The sequence below is a fragment of the Rhinoderma darwinii genome, assembly GCF_050947455.1.
Source record: "Rhinoderma darwinii isolate aRhiDar2 chromosome 5 unlocalized genomic scaffold, aRhiDar2.hap1 SUPER_5_unloc_11, whole genome shotgun sequence".
Lineage (NCBI taxonomy): Eukaryota > Metazoa > Chordata > Amphibia > Anura > Rhinodermatidae > Rhinoderma > Rhinoderma darwinii.
The window spans coordinates 125,920-138,392 of record NW_027461767.1 but is presented as its reverse complement, the minus strand read 5'-3'; the positions used below and the strand labels follow the sequence as shown (position 1 = coordinate 138,392).

Here is a 12,473-nt window from a genome sequence, read left to right as displayed (position 1 = left end):
TCCACCAACTTTACAGACAACTTCTCCTTGCTCCTACAACCTCCATCCTTGCACAGTTTGTTATTCTTCTAGGTAACATAGTAACAAATCCAAATTGCTGCTCTCTTTGTAGGCAAGCAAGGCTTTGTTGCAACTGCAATTCTTACTTCTTCTTGAAATGTAGGGACGACAGTACATTCCATCACATCCATCTAGTGTACACAGGTAGGTCCATTGTGGCGGGCAGGCGAGCGGGCGGGCTGCTTTATTGGCTGTTTGCTGTTCCCCTACTCCACTCCACTATTTGACTGTTGTGCTGCATCAATCAATCAATCAATCAATCAATCAATCAATCAATCAATCAATCAATCAATCAATCAGTGGCTGGCTCAGGTGCAGCTCTTTAACTTACCTAAAAGGGAGGGCGGAGAGAAGACAAGGAAGGTGAATGAGGTGTTCCAATGTGAAATGCCGGAAACACAGAAACACAGACGACACACAACAAGAGGTGGCAATCTATTCATTAATTGCATTTAATCAATGAGCTCATTATCACTCATGCATTGTCCAACAGGTGTTGAAATAATGGGATTAAAAGGGGAGATCCCTTCAGAAAGACAGAAACAATAGCAAAGACAAAAAACACTTTTGGAATCTGCTTTTAGTCAACACATAAGGAAAGGGTGCACCGGTCCTGGAAATACTGCAATACCAGGTCAATGCGTGGAGTGGACAGAGCAAGCTCTATTTCCATCTCCCTGTTCTAAAAATCCATTTAATATATGGTCCCCAGATAGGGGACGTATCAGATATTAAACTGATAAGAACAGATACTACACTTGATCTTAGCCAAAAGGCCGAGAAGCGATAACCCGAACGGGCCGCGCGTTGCCCGAGCCTGCCCGATACTGCTGTTCAGCCCTTGCAGCGATTCAGCCTACTTCTAGGCAATTCCATGGGGCCCTGCAGGCTCACACACTCACAGCTACACGGGAGGTGAATAAAGGCCGGAGAGGAAGCCAGACAGGATTTGCTTCTTTTGCTTGCACCACAATGCAGTGCTGAAAGAGGAGGAATCTACATAAAAACGCCTTCCTGGCAACGCCCAAATGCCCTGCTGCCATGCAGATAAACACTGGCAGCGGCAGCAAGTGCATGCCCACAGCCACCCCTTGTTCCTTCACACCTTGTATCAGCTGTAATCCAGTCCAGTCCAGTGCTGCCTGCTGAGCAGCACTGACCAACACTGCCTGGGCCCAGGCTTTTATCTCTGAGGCCCCATTATGATGTCAGAAAGCTGGCTCTGGAATCCTGAGGGCTCCACTATGACACGTGCAAAGTTCCGTCTGAACTTTATATAAGACGGTGAGGCTCAGTCAGTCACTCAGTGTTGCCTGAGAGGGCAACACTGCAACAGCCGGCCGCCAGGCTGTCTTTTTTTTGCACAGCTAGTTGCCTCCAGGAGGCCACAAGAGGGAGACAAGGGACTGCAAAATGGAAAATAGGCATCCACCAACTTTACAGACAACTTCTCCTTGCTCCCTTGCACAGTTTGTTATTCTTCTAGGTAACATAGTAACAAATCCAAATTGCTGCTCTCTTTGTAGGCAAGCAAGGCTTTGTTGCAACTGCAATTCTTACTTCTTCTTGAAATGTAGGGACGACAGTACATTCCATCACATCCATCTAGTGTACACAGGTAGGTCCATTGTGGCGGGCAGGCGAGCGGGCGGGCTGCTTTATTGGCTGTTTGCTGTTCCCCTACTCCACTCCACTATTTGACTGTTGTGCTGCATCAATCAATCAATCAATCAATCAATCAATCAATCAATCAATCAATCAATCAGTGGCTGGCTCAGGTGCAGCTCTTTAACTTACCTAAAAGGGAGGGCGGAGAGAAGACAAGGAAGGTGAATGAGGTGTTCCAATGTGAAATGCCGGAAACACAGAAACACAGACGACACACAACAAGAGGTGGCAATCTATTCATTAATTGCATTTAATCAATGAGCTCATTATCACTCATGCATTGTCCAACAGGTGTTGAAATAATGGGATTAAAAGGGGAGATCCCTTCAGAAAGACAGAAACAATAGCAAAGACAAAAAACACTTTTGGAATCTGCTTTTAGTCAACACATAAGGAAAGGGTGCACCGGTCCTGGAAATACTGCAATACCAGGTCAATGCGTGGAGTGGACAGAGCAAGCTCTATTTCCATCTCCCTGTTCTAAAAATCCATTTAATATATGGTCCCCAGATAGGGGACGTATCAGATATTAAACTGATAAGAACAGATACTACACTTGATCTTAGCCAAAAGGCCGAGAAGCGATAACCCGAACGGGCCGCGCGTTGCCCGAGCCTGCCCGATACTGCTGTTCAGCCCTTGCAGCGATTCAGCCTACTTCTAGGCAATTCCATGGGGCCCTGCAGGCTCACACACTCACAGCTACACGGGAGGTGAATAAAGGCCGGAGAGGAAGCCAGACAGGATTTGCTTCTTTTGCTTGCACCACAATGCAGTGCTGAAAGAGGAGGAATCTACATAAAAACGCCTTCCTGGCAACGCCCAAATGCCCTGCTGCCATGCAGATAAACACTGGCAGCGGCAGCAAGTGCATGCCCACAGCCACCCCTTGTTCCTTCACACCTTGTATCAGCTGTAATCCAGTCCAGTCCAGTGCTGCCTGCTGAGCAGCACTGACCAACACTGCCTGGGCCCAGGCTTTTATCTCTGAGGCCCCATTATGATGTCAGAAAGCTGGCTCTGGAATCCTGAGGGCTCCACTATGACACGTGCAAAGTTCCGTCTGAACTTTATATAAGACGGTGAGGCTCAGTCAGTCACTCAGTGTTGCCTGAGAGGGCAACACTGCAACAGCCGGCCGCCAAGCTGTCTTTTTTTTGCACAGCTAGTTGCCTCCAGGAGGCCACAAGAGGGAGACAAGGGACTGCAAAATGGAAAATAGGCATCCACCAACTTTACAGACAACTTCTCCTTGCTCCTACAACCTCCATCCTTGCACAGTTTGTTATTCTTCTAGGTAACATAGTAACAAATCCAAATTGCTGCTCTCTTTGTAGGCAAGCAAGGCTTTGTTGCAACTGCAATTCTTACTTCTTCTTGAAATGTAGGGACGACAGTACATTCCATCACATCCATCTAGTGTACACAGGTAGGTCCATTGTGGCGGGCAGGCGAGCGGGCGGGCTGCTTTATTGGCTGTTTGCTGTTCCCCTACTCCACTCCACTATTTGACTGTTGTGCTGCATCAATCAATCAATCAATCAATCAATCAATCAATCAATCAATCAGTGGCTGGCTCAGGTGCAGCTCTTTAACTTACCTAAAAGGGAGGGCGGAGAGAAGACAAGGAAGGTGAATGAGGTGTTCCAATGTGAAATGCCGGAAACACAGAAACACAGACGACACACAACAAGAGGTGGCAATCTATTCATTAATTGCATTTAATCAATGAGCTCATTATCACTCATGCATTGTCCAACAGGTGTTGAAATAATGGGATTAAAAGGGGAGATCCCTTCAGAAAGACAGAAACAATAGCAAAGACAAAAAACACTTTTGGAATCTGCTTTTAGTCAACACATAAGGAAAGGGTGCACCGGTCCTGGAAATACTGCAATACCAGGTCAATGCGTGGAGTGGACAGAGCAAGCTCTATTTCCATCTCCCTGTTCTAAAAATCCATTTAATATATGGTCCCCAGATAGGGGACGTATCAGATATTAAACTGATAAGAACAGATACTACACTTGATCTTAGCCAAAAGGCCGAGAAGCGATAACCCGAACGGGCCGCGCGTTGCCCGAGCCTGCCCGATACTGCTGTTCAGCCCTTGCAGCGATTCAGCCTACTTCTAGGCAATTCCATGGGGCCCTGCAGGCTCACACACTCACAGCTACACGGGAGGTGAATAAAGGCCGGAGAGGAAGCCAGACAGGATTTGCTTCTTTTGCTTGCACCACAATGCAGTGCTGAAAGAGGAGGAATCTACATAAAAACGCCTTCCTGGCAACGCCCAAATGCCCTGCTGCCATGCAGATAAACACTGGCAGCGGCAGCAAGTGCATGCCCACAGCCACCCCTTGTTCCTTCACACCTTGTATCAGCTGTAATCCAGTCCAGTCCAGTGCTGCCTGCTGAGCAGCACTGACCAACACTGCCTGGGCCCAGGCTTTTATCTCTGAGGCCCCATTATGATGTCAGAAAGCTGGCTCTGGAATCCTGAGGGCTCCACTATGACACGTGCAAAGTTCCGTCTGAACTTTATATAAGACGGTGAGGCTCAGTCAGTCACTCAGTGTTGCCTGAGAGGGCAACACTGCAACAGCCGGCCGCCAGGCTGTCTTTTTTTTGCACAGCTAGTTGCCTCCAGGAGGCCACAAGAGGGAGACAAGGGACTGCAAAATGGAAAATAGGCATCCACCAACTTTACAGACAACTTCTCCTTGCTCCTACAACCTCCATCCTTGCACAGTTTGTTATTCTTCTAGGTAACATAGTAACAAATCCAAATTGCTGCTCTCTTTGTAGGCAAGCAAGGCTTTGTTGCAACTGCAATTCTTACTTCTTCTTGAAATGTAGGGACGACAGTACATTCCATCACATCCATCTAGTGTACACAGGTAGGTCCATTGTGGCGGGCAGGCGAGCGGGCGGGCTGCTTTATTGGCTGTTTGCTGTTCCCCTACTCCACTCCACTATTTGACTGTTGTGCTGCATCAATCAATCAATCAATCAATCAATCAATCAATCAATCAATCAATCAATCAATCAGTGGCTGGCTCAGGTGCAGCTCTTTAACTTACCTAAAAGGGAGGGCGGAGAGAAGACAAGGAAGGTGAATGAGGTGTTCCAATGTGAAATGCCGGAAACACAGAAACACAGACGACACACAACAAGAGGTGGCAATCTATTCATTAATTGCATTTAATCAATGAGCTCATTATCACTCATGCATTGTCCAACAGGTGTTGAAATAATGGGATTAAAAGGGGAGATCCCTTCAGAAAGACAGAAACAATAGCAAAGACAAAAAACACTTTTGGAATCTGCTTTTAGTCAACACATAAGGAAAGGGTGCACCGGTCCTGGAAATACTGCAATACCAGGTCAATGCGTGGAGTGGACAGAGCAAGCTCTATTTCCATCTCCCTGTTCTAAAAATCCATTTAATATATGGTCCCCAGATAGGGGACGTATCAGATATTAAACTGATAAGAACAGATACTACACTTGATCTTAGCCAAAAGGCCGAGAAGCGATAACCCGAACGGGCCGCGCGTTGCCCGAGCCTGCCCGATACTGCTGTTCAGCCCTTGCAGCGATTCAGCCTACTTCTAGGCAATTCCATGGGGCCCTGCAGGCTCACACACTCACAGCTACACGGGAGGTGAATAAAGGCCGGAGAGGAAGCCAGACAGGATTTGCTTCTTTTGCTTGCACCACAATGCAGTGCTGAAAGAGGAGGAATCTACATAAAAACGCCTTCCTGGCAACGCCCAAATGCCCTGCTGCCATGCAGATAAACACTGGCAGCGGCAGCAAGTGCATGCCCACAGCCACCCCTTGTTCCTTCACACCTTGTATCAGCTGTAATCCAGTCCAGTCCAGTGCTGCCTGCTGAGCAGCACTGACCAACACTGCCTGGGCCCAGGCTTTTATCTCTGAGGCCCCATTATGATGTCAGAAAGCTGGCTCTGGAATCCTGAGGGCTCCACTATGACACGTGCAAAGTTCCGTCTGAACTTTATATAAGACGGTGAGGCTCAGTCAGTCACTCAGTGTTGCCTGAGAGGGCAACACTGCAACAGCCGGCCGCCAGGCTGTCTTTTTTTTGCACAGCTAGTTGCCTCCAGGAGGCCACAAGAGGGAGACAAGGGACTGCAAAATGGAAAATAGGCATCCACCAACTTTACAGACAACTTCTCCTTGCTCCTACAACCTCCATCCTTGCACAGTTTGTTATTCTTCTAGGTAACATAGTAACAAATCCAAATTGCTGCTCTCTTTGTAGGCAAGCAAGGCTTTGTTGCAACTGCAATTCTTACTTCTTCTTGAAATGTAGGGACGACAGTACATTCCATCACATCCATCTAGTGTACACAGGTAGGTCCATTGTGGCGGGCAGGCGAGCGGGCGGGCTGCTTTATTGGCTGTTTGCTGTTCCCCTACTCCACTCCACTATTTGACTGTTGTGCTGCATCAATCAATCAATCAATCAATCAATCAATCAATCAATCAATCAATCAATCAATCAATCAGTGGCTGGCTCAGGTGCAGCTCTTTAACTTACCTAAAAGGGAGGGCGGAGAGAAGACAAGGAAGGTGAATGAGGTGTTCCAATGTGAAATGCCGGAAACACAGAAACACAGACGACACACAACAAGAGGTGGCAATCTATTCATTAATTGCATTTAATCAATGAGCTCATTATCACTCATGCATTGTCCAACAGGTGTTGAAATAATGGGATTAAAAGGGGAGATCCCTTCAGAAAGACAGAAACAATAGCAAAGACAAAAAACACTTTTGGAATCTGCTTTTAGTCAACACATAAGGAAAGGGTGCACCGGTCCTGGAAATACTGCAATACCAGGTCAATGCGTGGAGTGGACAGAGCAAGCTCTATTTCCATCTCCCTGTTCTAAAAATCCATTTAATATATGGTCCCCAGATAGGGGACATATCAGATATTAAACTGATAAGAACAGATACTACACTTGATCTTAGCCAAAAGGCCGAGAAGCGATAACCCGAACGGGCCGCGCGTTGCCCGAGCCTGCCCGATACTGCTGTTCAGCCCTTGCAGCGATTCAGCCTACTTCTAGGCAATTCCATGGGGCCCTGCAGGCTCACACACTCACAGCTACACGGGAGGTGAATAAAGGCCGGAGAGGAAGCCAGACAGGATTTGCTTCTTTTGCTTGCACCACAATGCAGTGCTGAAAGAGGAGGAATCTACATAAAAACGCCTTCCTGGCAACGCCCAAATGCCCTGCTGCCATGCAGATAAACACTGGCAGCGGCAGCAAGTGCATGCCCACAGCCACCCCTTGTTCCTTCACACCTTGTATCAGCTGTAATCCAGTCCAGTCCAGTGCTGCCTGCTGAGCAGCACTGACCAACACTGCCTGGGCCCAGGCTTTTATCTCTGAGGCCCCATTATGATGTCAGAAAGCTGGCTCTGGAATCCTGAGGGCTCCACTATGACACGTGCAAAGTTCCGTCTGAACTTCATATAAGACGGTGAGGCTCAGTCAGTCACTCAGTGTTGCCTGAGAGGGCAACACTGCAACAGCCGGCCGCCAGGCTGTCTTTTTTTTGCACAGCTAGTTGCCTCCAGGAGGCCACAAGAGGGAGACAAGGGACTGCAAAATGGAAAATAGGCATCCACCAACTTTACAGACAACTTCTCCTTGCTCCTACAACCTCCATCCTTGCACAGTTTGTTATTCTTCTAGGTAACATAGTAACAAATCCAAATTGCTGCTCTCTTTGTAGGCAAGCAAGGCTTTGTTGCAACTGCAATTCTTACTTCTTCTTGAAATGTAGGGACGACAGTACATTCCATCACATCCATCTAGTGTACACAGGTAGGTCCATTGTGGCGGGCAGGCGAGCGGGCGGGCTGCTTTATTGGCTGTTTGCTGTTCCCCTACTCCACTCCACTATTTGACTGTTGTGCTGCATCAATCAATCAATCAATCAATCAATCAATCAATCAATCAATCAATCAATCAATCAATCAATCAATCAGTGGCTGGCTCAGGTGCAGCTCTTTAACTTACCTAAAAGGGAGGGCGGAGAGAAGACAAGGAAGGTGAATGAGGTGTTCCAATGTGAAATGCCGGAAACACAGAAACACAGACGACACACAACAAGAGGTGGCAATCTATTCATTAATTGCATTTAATCAATGAGCTCATTATCACTCATGCATTGTCCAACAGGTGTTGAAATAATGGGATTAAAAGGGGAGATCCCTTCAGAAAGACAGAAACAATAGCAAAGACAAAAAACACTTTTGGAATCTGCTTTTAGTCAACACATAAGGAAAGGGTGCACCGGTCCTGGAAATACTGCAATACCAGGTCAATGCGTGGAGTGGACAGAGCAAGCTCTATTTCCATCTCCCTGTTCTAAAAATCCATTTAATATATGGTCCCCAGATAGGGGACATATCAGATATTAAACTGATAAGAACAGATACTACACTTGATCTTAGCCAAAAGGCCGAGAAGCGATAACCCGAACGGGCCGCGCGTTGCCCGAGCCTGCCCGATACTGCTGTTCAGCCCTTGCAGCGATTCAGCCTACTTCTAGGCAATTCCATGGGGCCCTGCAGGCTCACACACTCACAGCTACACGGGAGGTGAATAAAGGCCGGAGAGGAAGCCAGACAGGATTTGCTTCTTTTGCTTGCACCACAATGCAGTGCTGAAAGAGGAGGAATCTACATAAAAACGCCTTCCTGGCAACGCCCAAATGCCCTGCTGCCATGCAGATAAACACTGGCAGCGGCAGCAAGTGCATGCCCACAGCCACCCCTTGTTCCTTCACACCTTGTATCAGCTGTAATCCAGTCCAGTCCAGTGCTGCCTGCTGAGCAGCACTGACCAACACTGCCTGGGCCCAGGCTTTTATCTCTGAGGCCCCATTATGATGTCAGAAAGCTGGCTCTGGAATCCTGAGGGCTCCACTATGACACGTGCAAAGTTCCGTCTGAACTTCATATAAGACGGTGAGGCTCAGTCAGTCACTCAGTGTTGCCTGAGAGGGCAACACTGCAACAGCCGGCCGCCAGGCTGTCTTTTTTTTGCACAGCTAGTTGCCTCCAGGAGGCCACAAGAGGGAGACAAGGGACTGCAAAATGGAAAATAGGCATCCACCAACTTTACAGACAACTTCTCCTTGCTCCTACAACCTCCATCCTTGCACAGTTTGTTATTCTTCTAGGTAACATAGTAACAAATCCAAATTGCTGCTCTCTTTGTAGGCAAGCAAGGCTTTGTTGCAACTGCAATTCTTACTTCTTCTTGAAATGTAGGGACGACAGTACATTCCATCACATCCATCTAGTGTACACAGGTAGGTCCATTGTGGCGGGCAGGCGAGCGGGTGGGCTGCTTTATTGGCTGTTTGCTGTTCCCCTACTCCACTCCACTATTTGACTGTTGTGCTGCATCAATCAATCAATCAATCAATCAATCAATCAATCAATCAATCAATCAATCAATCAATCAGTGGCTGGCTCAGGTGCAGCTCTTTAACTTACCTAAAAGGGAGGGCGGAGAGAAGACAAGGAAGGTGAATGAGGTGTTCCAATGTGAAATGCCGGAAACACAGAAACACAGACGACACACAACAAGAGGTGGCAATCTATTCATTAATTGCATTTAATCAATGAGCTCATTATCACTCATGCATTGTCCAACAGGTGTTGAAATAATGGGATTAAAAGGGGAGATCCCTTCAGAAAGACAGAAACAATAGCAAAGACAAAAAACACTTTTGGAATCTGCTTTTAGTCAACACATAAGAAAAGGGTGCACCGGTCCTGGAAATACTGCAATACCAGGTCAATGCGTGGAGTGGACAGAGCAAGCTCTATTTCCATCTCCCTGTTCTAAAAATCCATTTAATATATGGTCCCCAGATAGGGGACGTATCAGATATTAAACTGATAAGAACAGATACTACACTTGATCTTAGCCAAAAGGCCGAGAAGCGATAACCCGAACGGGCCGCGCGTTGCCCGAGCCTGCCCGATACTGCTGTTCAGCCCTTGCAGCGATTCAGCCTACTTCTAGGCAATTCCATGGGGCCCTGCAGGCTCACACACTCACAGCTACACGGGAGGTGAATAAAGGCCGGAGAGGAAGCCAGACAGGATTTGCTTCTTTTGCTTGCACCACAATGCAGTGCTGAAAGAGGAGGAATCTACATAAAAACGCCTTCCTGGCAACGCCCAAATGCCCTGCTGCCATGCAGATAAACACTGGCAGCGGCAGCAAGCGCATGCCCACAGCCACCCCTTGTTCCTTCACACCTTGTATCAGCTGTAATCCAGTCCAGTCCAGTGCTGCCTGCTGAGCAGCACTGACCAACACTGCCTGGGCCCAGGCTTTTATCTCTGAGGCCCCATTATGATGTCAGAAAGCTGGCTCTGGAATCCTGAGGGCTCCACTATGACACGTGCAAAGTTCCGTCTGAACTTTATATAAGACGGTGAGGCTCAGTCAGTCACTCAGTGTTGCCTGAGAGGGCAACACTGCAACAGCCGGCCGCCAGGCTGTCTTTTTTTTGCACAGCTAGTTGCCTCCAGGAGGCCACAAGAGGGAGACAAGGGACTGCAAAATGGAAAATAGGCATCCACCAACTTTACAGACAACTTCTCCTTGCTCCTACAACCTCCATCCTTGCACAGTTTGTTATTCTTCTAGGTAACATAGTAACAAATCCAAATTGCTGCTCTCTTTGTAGGCAAGCAAGGCTTTGTTGCAACTGCAATTCTTACTTCTTCTTGAAATGTAGGGACGACAGTACATTCCATCACATCCATCTAGTGTACACAGGTAGGTCCATTGTGGCGGGCAGGCGAGCGGGCGGGCTGCTGTATTGGCTGTTTGCTGTTCCCCTACTCCACTCCACTATTTGACTGTTGTGCTGCATCAATCAATCAATCAATCAATCAATCAATCAATCAATCAATCAATCAGTGGCTGGCTCAGGTGCAGCTCTTTAACTTACCTAAAAGGGAGGGCGGAGAGAAGACAAGGAAGGTGAATGAGGTGTTCCAATGTGAAATGCCGGAAACACAGAAACACAGACGACACACAACAAGAGGTGGCAATCTATTCATTAATTGCATTTAATCAATGAGCTCATTATCACTCATGCATTGTCCAACAGGTGTTGAAATAATGGGATTAAAAGGGGAGATCCCTTCAGAAAGACAGAAACAATAGCAAAGACAAAAAACACTTTTGGAATCTGCTTTTAGTCAACACATAAGGAAAGGGTGCACCGGTCCTGGAAATACTGCAATACCAGGTCAATGCGTGGAGTGGACAGAGCAAGCTCTATTTCCATCTCCCTGTTCTAAAAATCCATTTAATATATGGTCCCCAGATAGGGGACGTATCAGATATTAAACTGATAAGAACAGATACTACACTTGATCTTAGCCAAAAGGCCGAGAAGCGATAACCCGAACGGGCCGCGCGTTGCCCGAGCCTGCCCGATACTGCTGTTCAGCCCTTGCAGCGATTCAGCCTACTTCTAGGCAATTCCATGGGGCCCTGCAGGCTCACACACTCACAGCTACACGGGAGGTGAATAAAGGCCGGAGAGGAAGCCAGACAGGATTTGCTTCTTTTGCTTGCACCACAATGCAGTGCTGAAAGAGGAGGAATCTACATAAAAACGCCTTCCTGGCAACGCCCAAATGCCCTGCTGCCATGCAGATAAACACTGGCAGCGGCAGCAAGTGCATGCCCACAGCCACCCCTTGTTCCTTCACACCTTGTATCAGCTGTAATCCAGTCCAGTCCAGTGCTGCCTGCTGAGCAGCACTGACCAACACTGCCTGGGCCCAGGCTTTTATCTCTGAGGCCCCATTATGATGTCAGAAAGCTGGCTCTGGAATCCTGAGGGCTCCACTATGACACGTGCAAAGTTCCGTCTGAACTTTATATAAGACGGTGAGGCTCAGTCAGTCACTCAGTGTTGCCTGAGAGGGCAACACTGCAACAGCCGGCCGCCAGGCTGTCTTTTTTTTGCACAGCTAGTTGCCTCCAGGAGGCCACAAGAGGGAGACAAGGGACTGCAAAATGGAAAATAGGCATCCACCAACTTTACAGACAACTTCTCCTTGCTCCTACAACCTCCATCCTTGCACAGTTTGTTATTCTTCTAGGTAACATAGTAACAAATCCAAATTGCTGCTCTCTTTGTAGGCAAGCAAGGCTTTGTTGCAACTGCAATTCTTACTTCTTCTTGAAATGTAGGGACGACAGTACATTCCATCACATCCATCTAGTGTACACAGGTAGGTCCATTGTGGCGGGCAGGCGAGCGGGCGGGCTGCTTTATTGGCTGTTTGCTGTTCCCCTACTCCACTCCACTATTTGACTGTTGTGCTGCATCAATCAATCAATCAATCAATCAATCAATCAATCAATCAATCAATCAATCAATCAATCAATCAGTGGCTGGCTCAGGTGCAGCTCTTTAACTTACCTAAAAGGGAGGGCGGAGAGAAGACAAGGAAGGTGAATGAGGTGTTCCAATGTGAAATGCCGGAAACACAGAAACACAGACGACACACAACAAGAGGTGGCAATCTATTCATTAATTGCATTTAATCAATGAGCTCATTATCACTCATGCATTGTCCAACAGGTGTTGAAATAATGGGATTAAAAGGGGAGATCCCTTCAGAAAGACAGAAACAATAGCAAAGACAA

The 12,473-nt window shown here is 47.5% G+C and overlaps 8 non-coding genes across 8 annotated transcripts; all 8 read right to left on the bottom strand.

Annotated features, from left to right (window-relative positions):
• Window positions 1-657: 657 nt before the first annotated feature.
• On the bottom strand, window positions 658-848 carry LOC142684838 (U2 spliceosomal RNA). The gene has a single exon (XR_012854423.1). It is a non-coding gene; the product is annotated as a U2 spliceosomal RNA (small nuclear RNA).
• Window positions 849-2,123: 1,275 nt separating this feature from the next.
• Window positions 2,124-2,314, bottom strand: LOC142684837 (U2 spliceosomal RNA). The gene has a single exon (XR_012854422.1). It is a non-coding gene; the product is annotated as a U2 spliceosomal RNA (small nuclear RNA).
• A 1,280-nt stretch (window positions 2,315-3,594) lies between these two features.
• LOC142684836 (U2 spliceosomal RNA) lies at window positions 3,595-3,785 on the bottom strand. The gene has a single exon (XR_012854421.1). It is a non-coding gene; the product is annotated as a U2 spliceosomal RNA (small nuclear RNA).
• Window positions 3,786-5,077: 1,292 nt separating this feature from the next.
• Window positions 5,078-5,268, bottom strand: LOC142684835 (U2 spliceosomal RNA). Its single transcript, XR_012854420.1, has one exon. It is a non-coding gene; the product is annotated as a U2 spliceosomal RNA (small nuclear RNA).
• A 1,296-nt stretch (window positions 5,269-6,564) lies between these two features.
• Window positions 6,565-6,755, bottom strand: LOC142685123 (U2 spliceosomal RNA). Its single transcript, XR_012854679.1, has one exon. It is a non-coding gene; the product is annotated as a U2 spliceosomal RNA (small nuclear RNA).
• A 1,304-nt stretch (window positions 6,756-8,059) lies between these two features.
• Window positions 8,060-8,250, bottom strand: LOC142685033 (U2 spliceosomal RNA). Its single transcript, XR_012854599.1, has one exon. It is a non-coding gene; the product is annotated as a U2 spliceosomal RNA (small nuclear RNA).
• Window positions 8,251-9,546: 1,296 nt separating this feature from the next.
• LOC142684834 (U2 spliceosomal RNA) lies at window positions 9,547-9,737 on the bottom strand. Its single transcript, XR_012854419.1, has one exon. It is a non-coding gene; the product is annotated as a U2 spliceosomal RNA (small nuclear RNA).
• A 1,284-nt stretch (window positions 9,738-11,021) lies between these two features.
• LOC142684833 (U2 spliceosomal RNA) lies at window positions 11,022-11,212 on the bottom strand. The gene has a single exon (XR_012854418.1). It is a non-coding gene; the product is annotated as a U2 spliceosomal RNA (small nuclear RNA).
• Between the last annotated feature and the right edge of the window lie 1,261 nt (window positions 11,213-12,473).